Source organism: Denticeps clupeoides, chromosome 14 (assembly GCF_900700375.1).
Source record: "Denticeps clupeoides chromosome 14, fDenClu1.1, whole genome shotgun sequence".
NCBI lineage: Eukaryota > Metazoa > Chordata > Actinopteri > Clupeiformes > Denticipitidae > Denticeps > Denticeps clupeoides.
Genome location: NC_041720.1, coordinates 15,867,456 through 15,877,341, shown reverse-complemented (window position 1 = coordinate 15,877,341; position 9,886 = coordinate 15,867,456). Strand labels below are relative to the sequence as shown.

General features: G+C 44.3%; 1 protein-coding gene across 12 annotated transcripts in view; it reads right to left on the bottom strand.

Annotated features, from left to right (window-relative positions):
* LOC114802942 (dystrobrevin beta-like) overlaps window positions 1-804 on the bottom strand; it is a 38,403-nt gene extending 37,599 nt beyond the window's left edge. For 2 of the 12 annotated variants that reach the window (XM_029002106.1, XM_029002108.1), the window contains exon 1: window positions 567-803. The gene's annotated coding sequence lies outside the window, so the exon portion shown is untranslated. Of the gene's footprint in view, window positions 1-397; window positions 415-566 lie in introns of those variants that run through there. The other 10 variants (XM_029002101.1, XM_029002099.1, XM_029002095.1 and 7 more) reach the window with 7 other exon arrangements.
* Window positions 805-9,886: the final 9,082 nt, after the last annotated feature.

Sequence of the window (9,886 nt, the reverse complement as noted above, 5' to 3'; positions counted from 1 at the left end):
GTCCCTGAGCAAGACACTTAACCCCGAGTGTCCCCAGGGGGGGGGGACTGTCCCTGTAACTACTGACTGTAAGTCGCTGTGGATAAAAGGGCGCCTGGTAAATGCCAACCTCATTCACGACAAAACACACATCTGGATGATGGATAGATGAAGAGATGAATATACGGAGCGAGCAGAGATGAATACACAGGCGAGCTGCGCGTTCACTGTCGTCTGTCACTCGACCGGAGCGACGCTGGCTGGCGGCTCGTCATTTGTCGCCGCGCTCATTCATCCGGGCCTCCGCGTCGCGGTATTAAAGCGCCGCCGGACGCGGTTCCGGGCCGCGCAGCGCGACTTTTCTTCCACTCGAGGAAACGCGGCCATGTTGTTTAAAATATTTAAACTCCATCTTCACCTTCGCCGCCGCCGCCGCCGGGTGAAAAGCCCGCGTTCCAGAAGCCCGGAGCGCCGGGACACAAAGTCACGAACGGGCCGACTTAACGCGACTTAACGCGGAACTGGTCGGGTTCTTCTCATTTCTACCGTTCTTTCTTTCTTGCTTTCTTGCTTTCTTTTTTACTTACGGAAGGAACGTCCGCAGGTAGCTGCAGTCCGTGCACACCAGCATCGGTGTGCGGGTTAGAGAGAGAGGGGGAGGGAAAAAAACGACACACACCTTTAAAAAAAAAAAAAAAGGCATAAAAAGAAATGTAAAAAAATCCCCTAGTTGGTCGCCGGAACGCGGGGGTCTGGACGGGTCCGCGGCTGCGGCTGCGGGGGGAAGGAGCGGCCGCCTCGCCCCATGGCGGCTGTCGCTGCTGCCGTCGAACTGCGGTAGCGAGAGTCCCTACCTCCCTCCCTCCCTCCCTCCCTCACTCCCTCACTCCTTCCCTCCTCCTCTCTCATCTATCCGCGTATATCATGTACTACATTATAATAATAGCCGCGATGATGATGATGGTGACGAGCATCATCCTCTACGTCATCACCATTATTACGCGCATTTGTAATAAAACATAAACGCGCGGTTCGTCGATGCATACTAATTATTTGCATTTCGTCCATCAAATGAATAATGAAGTAATAACGCATTCGTTGCTAACTGTGTACTTGATGGTATTATTAATGTTGTGTATTTATGTATGTGTGTATGTATTTATGTATGTATGTATGTGTGTATGTATTTATGTATGTATGTGTGTGTGTGTGTGTGTGTGTGTGTGTGTATGTATGTGTGTATGTATGGATGTATGTGTTTGTGTGTATGTATGGATGTATGTATGTGTGTATGTATGGATGTATGTATGTATGTGTGTGTTTGTGTATGTGTGTGTATGCATGTATGTATGTGTGTGCGTGTGTGTGTGTGTGTGTGTGTGTGTGTGTGTGTGTGTGTGTGTGTATGTGTGTGTATGTATGTATGTAGCATGATGCTCCCACTGGTAATAATGTGAAAGGGGTATTTGTGTAATATGCTTCCATATTGCAAATGAGGCATCTCATCATGTTGAGTCAAGGAGTATGAGTCAGGAAGTGGTGAGACATCACACACACACACACACACACACACATGTACATACACACACATGCACCACTCATTCATATGTGAGAGAAGCCTGCAAGATTCAGAGTAAAGATAAGGTTTTGACAAAAAGTCATTTTTACGGCAATGAACACTCTGGCTACAGCCAGGAACTGCCGGTTCCTGCTCATTTCTGCTGGTCGGTGAATATGGGACGATCAGGGTAATGTGGGACAATTTTGACCGCTGTGATTTACTTGCGACGTATGCTTGGGTGTAACTTTATGTCATTTATGAGACGCCATTACAATCAGAAGTTACAGGGACAGTCCCCCTGGAGACACATCATCTGACCCGAGACTTTACTGCACCATCCTGGGTTGCAATGGAAGAATCATATCATGTGACACGCCTCTCATCTACTTCTTCTGATCTACTGCTTCACTAAAACACTGTGGATATATTTCTATTTCTATTATGTTATTTAAAAAAAATTAACTACAAAGTTAGACATATCCAGTTCATCCGATGCGGCCTGATTCCATGACTCCGTGAGGCTCATGCATTAATAATGTGCTGAAACTGTGCTGCCAGCCCCTGTGCCACGCTGACCCCTTCCCCACGTCATGTTTCTAAATGTAGCCAGGCCATAAATGCCGGGCGGTGTCATTAAGACCAACTCAACTTTCACCCCCTTAAAGAGTGAAGCCCACCCCCCCGCTGCTGACCAACTTACCCGAACCCAACTTCTGAAGAGCTCCACGGGAATAAATACGACCAAAGAACGATCGAGTGGTAGCAACGCAGTGCTTCGGGATTCGAACCCGCAACATTGCGTTTACACGTCCGCTTCCTTGCCCCCAAGGACACCGCTGCCACTGCTCTGATCAGGTTTCTGTGGCCTCCATTCAAGATTTTTTTGCGTTTATATTACCTTAGTCGTAACCTCTAATATGAATTATTATTAAAATAATGAATTATCTAATAATGAATTATTATTAAAACCAGAACCAAATTGTGTCCTGATCTGAAAAGAAAGCTTTAAAATGTGGGATTCAACGTGACACCCATGGTTGTCACCTTTGTTGTCTTCGCCTGCATCAAGTTTTGTCACCCAGTCACAATGTCATCAGTGGGTTCCGATGCAGACGCTGTGAAAAGAGAGGTTTTTTTGCGGAGCTTCTGCAGTCACGAATCAGCTGGTGCGAAGCAACGGATCGCAGCCAAAGCTCGGAAGAAGTCTGACGTGACGCTCGTCAGCTCCATCGCAATCACAATGACAGAAGGACCGGAGAGCGCCACTCGTGTTGTTCAGTTGGCTCGTTCGTGCCGGAGGTCTGAGGTTCTCCTAGGAGGTCTGAGGGCTTCACCTAACTGACCTACAGCGCCCTCCTTTTGGACGGACATCTTCAAAGCAGCTGATTCATGAGACGGGACCATTTTAGGCCGTGATTCCCAGCAATTCACAGAACCACCAACGATACAGCACAGAAGACCCGGGTTCGAACCCCACGTACAACCATCGCGTCCCTGAGCAAGACCCTGAACCCTGAGTGTCTCCAGGGGGGGACTGTCCCTGTAACTACTGATTGTAAGTCGCTCTGGATAAGGGCGTCTGGTAAATGTAAACGTCTCGCAATGTGTCGCCGATGATAATGACGACATCACAAACCTGCCGATTTGGTGATAATGGACATGTTGCAGGACGGTTATCCATTCGAAGATTGCCATGGTTGGCAGTGCAAATAAGTCCTTTTCAAAGATTTCCCCGGCCTTGCAAAATTGGACAATCCATTTAATTGGGATTGATTTAATGAAGAGCCGGTGTTTCGCCAGATGTAGAGAGAATGCAGAGCTCTCTCTCTCTCTCTCTGCACAGTTTTGCGTGCTGTGTAAATGTAGGGAGCCTCTAGGCAGCTGTGAAATTCGGCACGGCCTTGTGGTTTAAAGAAGTCACCAGGAAAAAGCCCGGTGAGCATTATGACCGGCATGCAAATTCATTTCGCTGGTGAGACTCACTCCGGGAGCCGCACGAGCGCTTTGTTCATTTCCCGCGTCCTTTCCGAAGGGACGTTGGAGACATTTTCTGACACAGATACGGCAGAACTTCCTCCCGCACTGAGCAGCACCGCAGAGTCACGCGGTCTGCGGCAGTCGGCTTGTTGCCAAGCGGGCGCTTCATAAAAAGACGTCCCCGGTGGAAGTCGGACCCTGACCTTTAACCCCGACTTGGCTTCAGATATTGAAATTCTTGTGAGTTGACGGTCTGTCTGTTTACACGCTGCTATCTTCCTGATCCAGAAGGCGAGACATATTATGGCCAGCCAGCACACCTTATTCACCACGATGAGCTGCGGGACCAAATCTCAGCACACCAGGAAAGGTCGACCTAACCATCGTATTTCGTTGCATCGACGGCTGATGCCTCTTCAGTAACGGATATGCAAATTGCTTAAGCTATATTATAACTTATCAGCTATCAGGAAACGCGTCATGTGATTAGCCTGCTATATTTATTTTAATTTTACATACCTGGGCGTAGCCAGATGTCTGCAACTAAAAATCACATAACTTTCACTTTTTCATTGCGTCAGGTTATAGCAATGTGTATTGTTTTTTAAACGTGCACATTGCTGCTTTTTGTGACTTGCCAGAAATAATCCTATTTATTCCGAACTTTTTTTTTTTTATTGATTGGTACAATCTTGTTGGTTTTGTTATTGAGCGTGATTGCAACCATAACCATATTCTGACTGGGTGTGCGGTCTCAGCCTGTCCTGATACGATGGTCTGCCTGCGGGGAATGCGAGAAATGTGGACTTCAGGACCAACGTTCCATGTTCAGTGCAGAAACCTGATATCCCAACATCTCTTCGTCTCCTTTGTCTCTTTGAGCCTTTATGACTGTCTTAATTCATATGAGTAACTTGATATGTTCGCATTGCTGCTTAGGACCATAAAAAAACACTCACTCTTTGTTCTCTTAAGCTGAACTGTTAGAAAAGCAGTTTTCATATTTTTCAGAAACCTGAAAAGCAAGCTGCTGTAAACATATTTAAACATATTTAACACATGTACAGTAGAGGCCAAAAGTTTGTACACCTTCTCATTTAATGTGTTTTCTTTATTTTCATGACCATGTACATAGATTGTAGATTCTCACAGAAGGCATCAAAACTATGAATGAACACATGTGGAGTTATGTACTTAACAAAAAAAGGTGAAATAAGTGAAAACATGTTTTATATTCTAGTTTCTTTGCTCTGAATACTGCTTTGCACACTCTTGGCATTCTCTCGATGAGCTTCAAGAGGTCGTCACCTGAAATGCTTCTCCAACAGTCTTGAAGGAGTTCCCAGAGGTGTTTAGCACTTGTTGGGGTCCAGCTCACCCCAAACCATCTGGATTGGGTTCAGGTCCGGTGACTGTGGAGACCAGGTCTCCACTTTTTGTTAAGTACATAACTCCACAACTGCCTTCAGTGAGAATCTACCAACGTAAATAGTCATGACAATAAAGAAAACACATTGAATGAGAAGGTGTGTCCAAACTTTTGGCCTGTACTGTATGTTGGAAAACATATTACAATTCATGTGTACAAAGGCTGTGTATACTTATGTATATATAATTTCTCAGTTTTATTGTTTTTAATACATTTGTCAAAACATTTTTCACATTGTCATTATGGAGAGTTGTAAAGGCTGTAACATAACGAAATGTGGAAAAAGTGATGCGCTGTGAATACTTTCCAGAAATAAGGCGCCCTCGCTCCCTGTTTCCTGTTATTATTGGAAAATTGAGAGAGAGCGCCAGACATCAGGTGAGAGACCCCCGCAGCGGCACACACAGGCAGGACGTCATGCATGTTTTAACATTCAGAACGACAGCACAAGGACAAACGCACTTGCTGCCACGTTGATTTACAAGCACCGTGGGACATTATTTATCACACAGTGTCTCGCTGGACACTCCTCTGGCGACCTACAGGACACGGGTGTGAGGTGGTACTACTTTAGTCCCTTTCTGGGGTGATATTTTTGGGGTGAAGTTTACTGTGTAATTGTGCTGGAGTGGCACTATAAATCATGAACCTAATGAAGTTGGAGTCTGGCATGTTTATAGATCATGAATAATGAAGCATGAATAATGCTTCAGACGCTCATCATGTGAGAGGTAGCGGGATCGATGCCCACGTTGATGCCCAAATGTCTAATGCTGGCCTAGCGGTTAAGGAACTAGACAAATCCCAGTTCAAATCCCGAACCACCAAGGTGCCACTGATCACGGTACCGTCCCCACACTCTCACCAAGGGTGATGGTTAAAAGTAGAGGACACGTTTCGTTGTGTACAGTGCTTACTGTGTATCACAATGACCCCACAAAATTCCACTTTCACTACTACTACCCCTACTTCTGAATAATCATAATAATAACATACGCTTATATTTAAGGATAAATCAGGAGATGTTGGACAGATTCCATCTCACCTCAAACCTGATCCAGATGAGAAGGTTTAAAAGAAGGACAAATTCATGGATTGGCAGATATCCATCTTGTTTCAGAAAAGGCAGACATATAATATCTGTTACATACATATAACCATGTGTTGTAATAACTGGTAAAACTTTTTAACTAAGCAGAAAAGCATTTAATCAAAAAAAATGATTCAGATGAAATACTGGAAATAGAAATAATATGGAATTGTGTATCAGAATACAGTAGTGGGATACACTGTACAGTGGACAGGGGACTTTATGTCACTTCCTGAGGTCTCCTGTCTAAACACGGCTTCTGGAATTCTTTAAAGGGGTTTCCCAGCAGGGTTGCCATACCATCACAGTGTGTCACCAAACTGTGAGGTTGAACATTAACCTCATGCTGATCGGCAAAGGCTGAAAAAAAAAAGTTGGCGCCAGTCACATGACGTCTAATCTATTCGTATGAAGCATGTGGGATTCTGGGAGAAAACAACTGACGGCAGAGCAGGAACCTGAACAGGTTTGAGCAATGAGGCAAGTCTAGTGAGTCGCTCAGCCGCCTTCCTGTGGTTCTGCCGTGTTTGTTCGTGTAATCTGCGGTCACAGCGGTTTCTCGGCGGCCCTGTGATGTGCCGGAGGAAATGGAAATGGACACCGTGTGTGTTCTTAAGCCACTAATGCTGCAAGGCTGTAAATAACAATGTTTTTTTATGAATTCATAATGATGGTGCTTATGTCATTAAAAAAAGTAATTGAGAAAAAATCTTGTATACTCAATTTTATACACAGTTCTAAGCTTTTTTATTATACTATGGAGTGATGAATGTACTTATAAAACACATTAAAAGTCTTTTTAGTGTATTTACGTTACATTATTTTGTAAATAGTTGTGTTTAAAGTGTCAAATTAAAACCGCTAGTGTTTATGAAACCCCAATATATTAAACCAATCACTGATTGAATAGTAAAGAGGGGTGCTAGTAGCCTAGTGGGTAACACACTTGCCTATGAACCAGAAGACCCAGGTTCAAATCCCACTTACTACCATTGTGTCCCTGAGCAAGACACTTTACCTTAAGTTGCTCCAGTGGGGGACTGTCCCTGTAACTGATTGTAAATCGCTCTGGATAAGGGCGTCTGATAAATGCTGTAATATTTACTATATTAAATAGTATTCAAAGGACAGCTTGGACTAGACGTGTATATGCCTTGCACAGGCATAGACCAAATATACGCACAAATATAACAGCGACTTCTCTATTGGAAGTTGTAAAAGAACTACAACTGCATTGTATCTGAACAGTATAAATCAGCCTGTTGTAGCTGTGCAATAAACTTCTTTTTTTATCTGTGGCTTTTAAATCTGTGGCTTTTACTCAAATGCTCCATCAACACCAGCCACAAATGCATGAAAAGAGCACAGAGCTTTTCATACAGGCACAGATGCATCATTTATAATTGGGCATCATACGTTGCATATGGTGTAGCTAATGTCAAATGAGGTTTTAAAATGTCAAAATATCTCAGATTTGCGCGCATCCCCATGCGCGGCCACTAGAGGGCAGCGCGGACGCAGTTAACCTCGAACCCACATGTGTACCGGTGAAATCTGCTCAGTGGCGCATAAACGCACACACACACACACACACACACACAGACACACACACACACTTACTCTCCCATGGGGCGCTGCCATCTTGCAACCATTTCTGTCTGGCCTGTTGGCCTGTTTTTATCCCCTACATACTCATACATGCAGTGTGTGGATTTCTTATGTTGAATTCTTCATGACAACTTAATGAATCCATAATAAAATGTAAGGAAATGCTGGCAGGCATGTTTACATATGGCGTATTTATTATAGTAGTATCAGACATTTTTTATTTAATTTAAATTGGTCTTAAATGTTTGAATTACAATACATCTTTACTTTTAACTTTCATAAAAAAAACTTATCATAATTATTATAATTTTCAATCGTGGCTCCAATGAACCTAGCAGATAAAAAAAAAATCCATGTTGCCATGGAAACATGGGTGAATGACTGTTCCCACTGCCTCCCTGTAACCTGATAGTCTTGAAATTCTCATAGCATCCCTGCACTTAGCATCATTCCCCAGGGAGGTCCAGCGCTTTGCATCAAGATTCCCCCGTCTCACATTAAAACACGGCGTAATAATACCAGACACCTTGGGCGTGTTCCTGCTTAAGGGATGAAAGAGGATTGCCATGGAAACAGAGAGAGGGGCGTCTCTCTCTGTGATGAAACTGTGACGCTATTTTCAATGAATGCCGGAGCCCACTGGAATCACCAGTTCAATGGATGAAAGGGAATAACCATGGAAACCAGTCAAGAGTCTCATCTTGTGATATGACAGCCACATTCCATTCTAGACAACTGCATCCGTTTGAATTCAAACGATGAAAGAGTCCATACTCCCGGGAGCTCTGAAATCGGAGGAATACCAGCTATTATTATTGTCATTTCCAGTCATTAATAGTGTCATAAATAACCTGAGGCCATCTAAGTGAATTTGTGTCAGTGTTCAAAAGAGTAGAACGTTGACTCAAGTACAAACAGCCAGTTGTCTTTCATGCCAAAATGTACTATTTGCAGCTATAAAAATTATGTATTGCAGCGTAATGCAATTACACTGCACTCGTGGTAATGAGCATCTCATGAAGCGGCTTTTGATGATGACAACAGCAGCCACGAAAGTAAAAAGAACATACTTCACTTTTTCCTGATTCAACGAATACTAAGTAAAGTCTGTTTCTTGCATCGGATTCTTCAAAATGTCTTCATCTTAGTGTCCATAACCGCCACAGAGTAGGTGCATCCAGTCTTTTGACTGGAAATGTATATATTTGGCCGATATCTTGTGATGTAACTGCACGACTTGGATTTCAGGATCAGAACTAAACATGTTATTATGAAATAAACAGGCCCGTTTCCCCTACCAAATGGCGTCCTCACTTGAGCTTGTAGATTGCTGGTCCCTATGACTTGAACTTGACCTGCGGCTATACATTACAGCACTTTAGGGGGCAAATTGTGCTGTCACTGGGTCAGCAGTCATTAAGACACGCATTTAATTTCCAGATCTCGTCCTAGGGGTACATTTTCCTACGTTGTATCTGGAAATGACCTGAAATAAAAAGAATAGACAAAACCAGGCCAGTATTTGTTGAGAGAGGGTTCGTGTCCGGACCAGGGGGGGGATGAAAGGGACACCAGACGAAAGCACATCTGTCACTCGGCCGCGTTGGTGGAGGTCAGGATTTGGTGACCGGTGGGAGATTCAGTGATGCCGCGCCGTTTATTTGAAGGGGAAGCCGCCCCCCACGGAGTGCCCTTTGCGCCAGCGGATAGCGGTAACTGGAGACAGCGTTTGGACACGTGAATGAATAATTAACGTAAATGTCTTCCACGCACAGGCCCTCTTCATCTGCAATAACATACGAAAAAATCTTAGGTTCTCCAACTGTGGTACGCATACACTCCATGTGGTAGGTGCGTTTTCTCTGGTGGTAAGAGATTATTATTCTTTTTTATTATTCTTCACATCCTCAGTCTAGTACGGTTACTGTCCCTGCATGCTTGACTGCAGTATTGACAGTGGATCACAGTCAGCTGAAGTGAAGTGATTGTCATTGTGAAACACTGCAGCACAGCACGCAGTGACACAAGGAAACGTGTCCACTGCATTTAACCATCACCCTTGGTGAGCAGTGGGCAGCCATGACAGGCGCCCGGGGAGCAGTGTGTGGGGACGGCGCTTTGCTCAGTGGCACCTTGGCAGACCGGGATTCGAACCGGCAACCTTCTGATTACGGGACCGCTAGGCTGCCACCGCCCCATTAGGTGTAAACCAATAGTCTGCTGTAATTTTATTTTTATATAT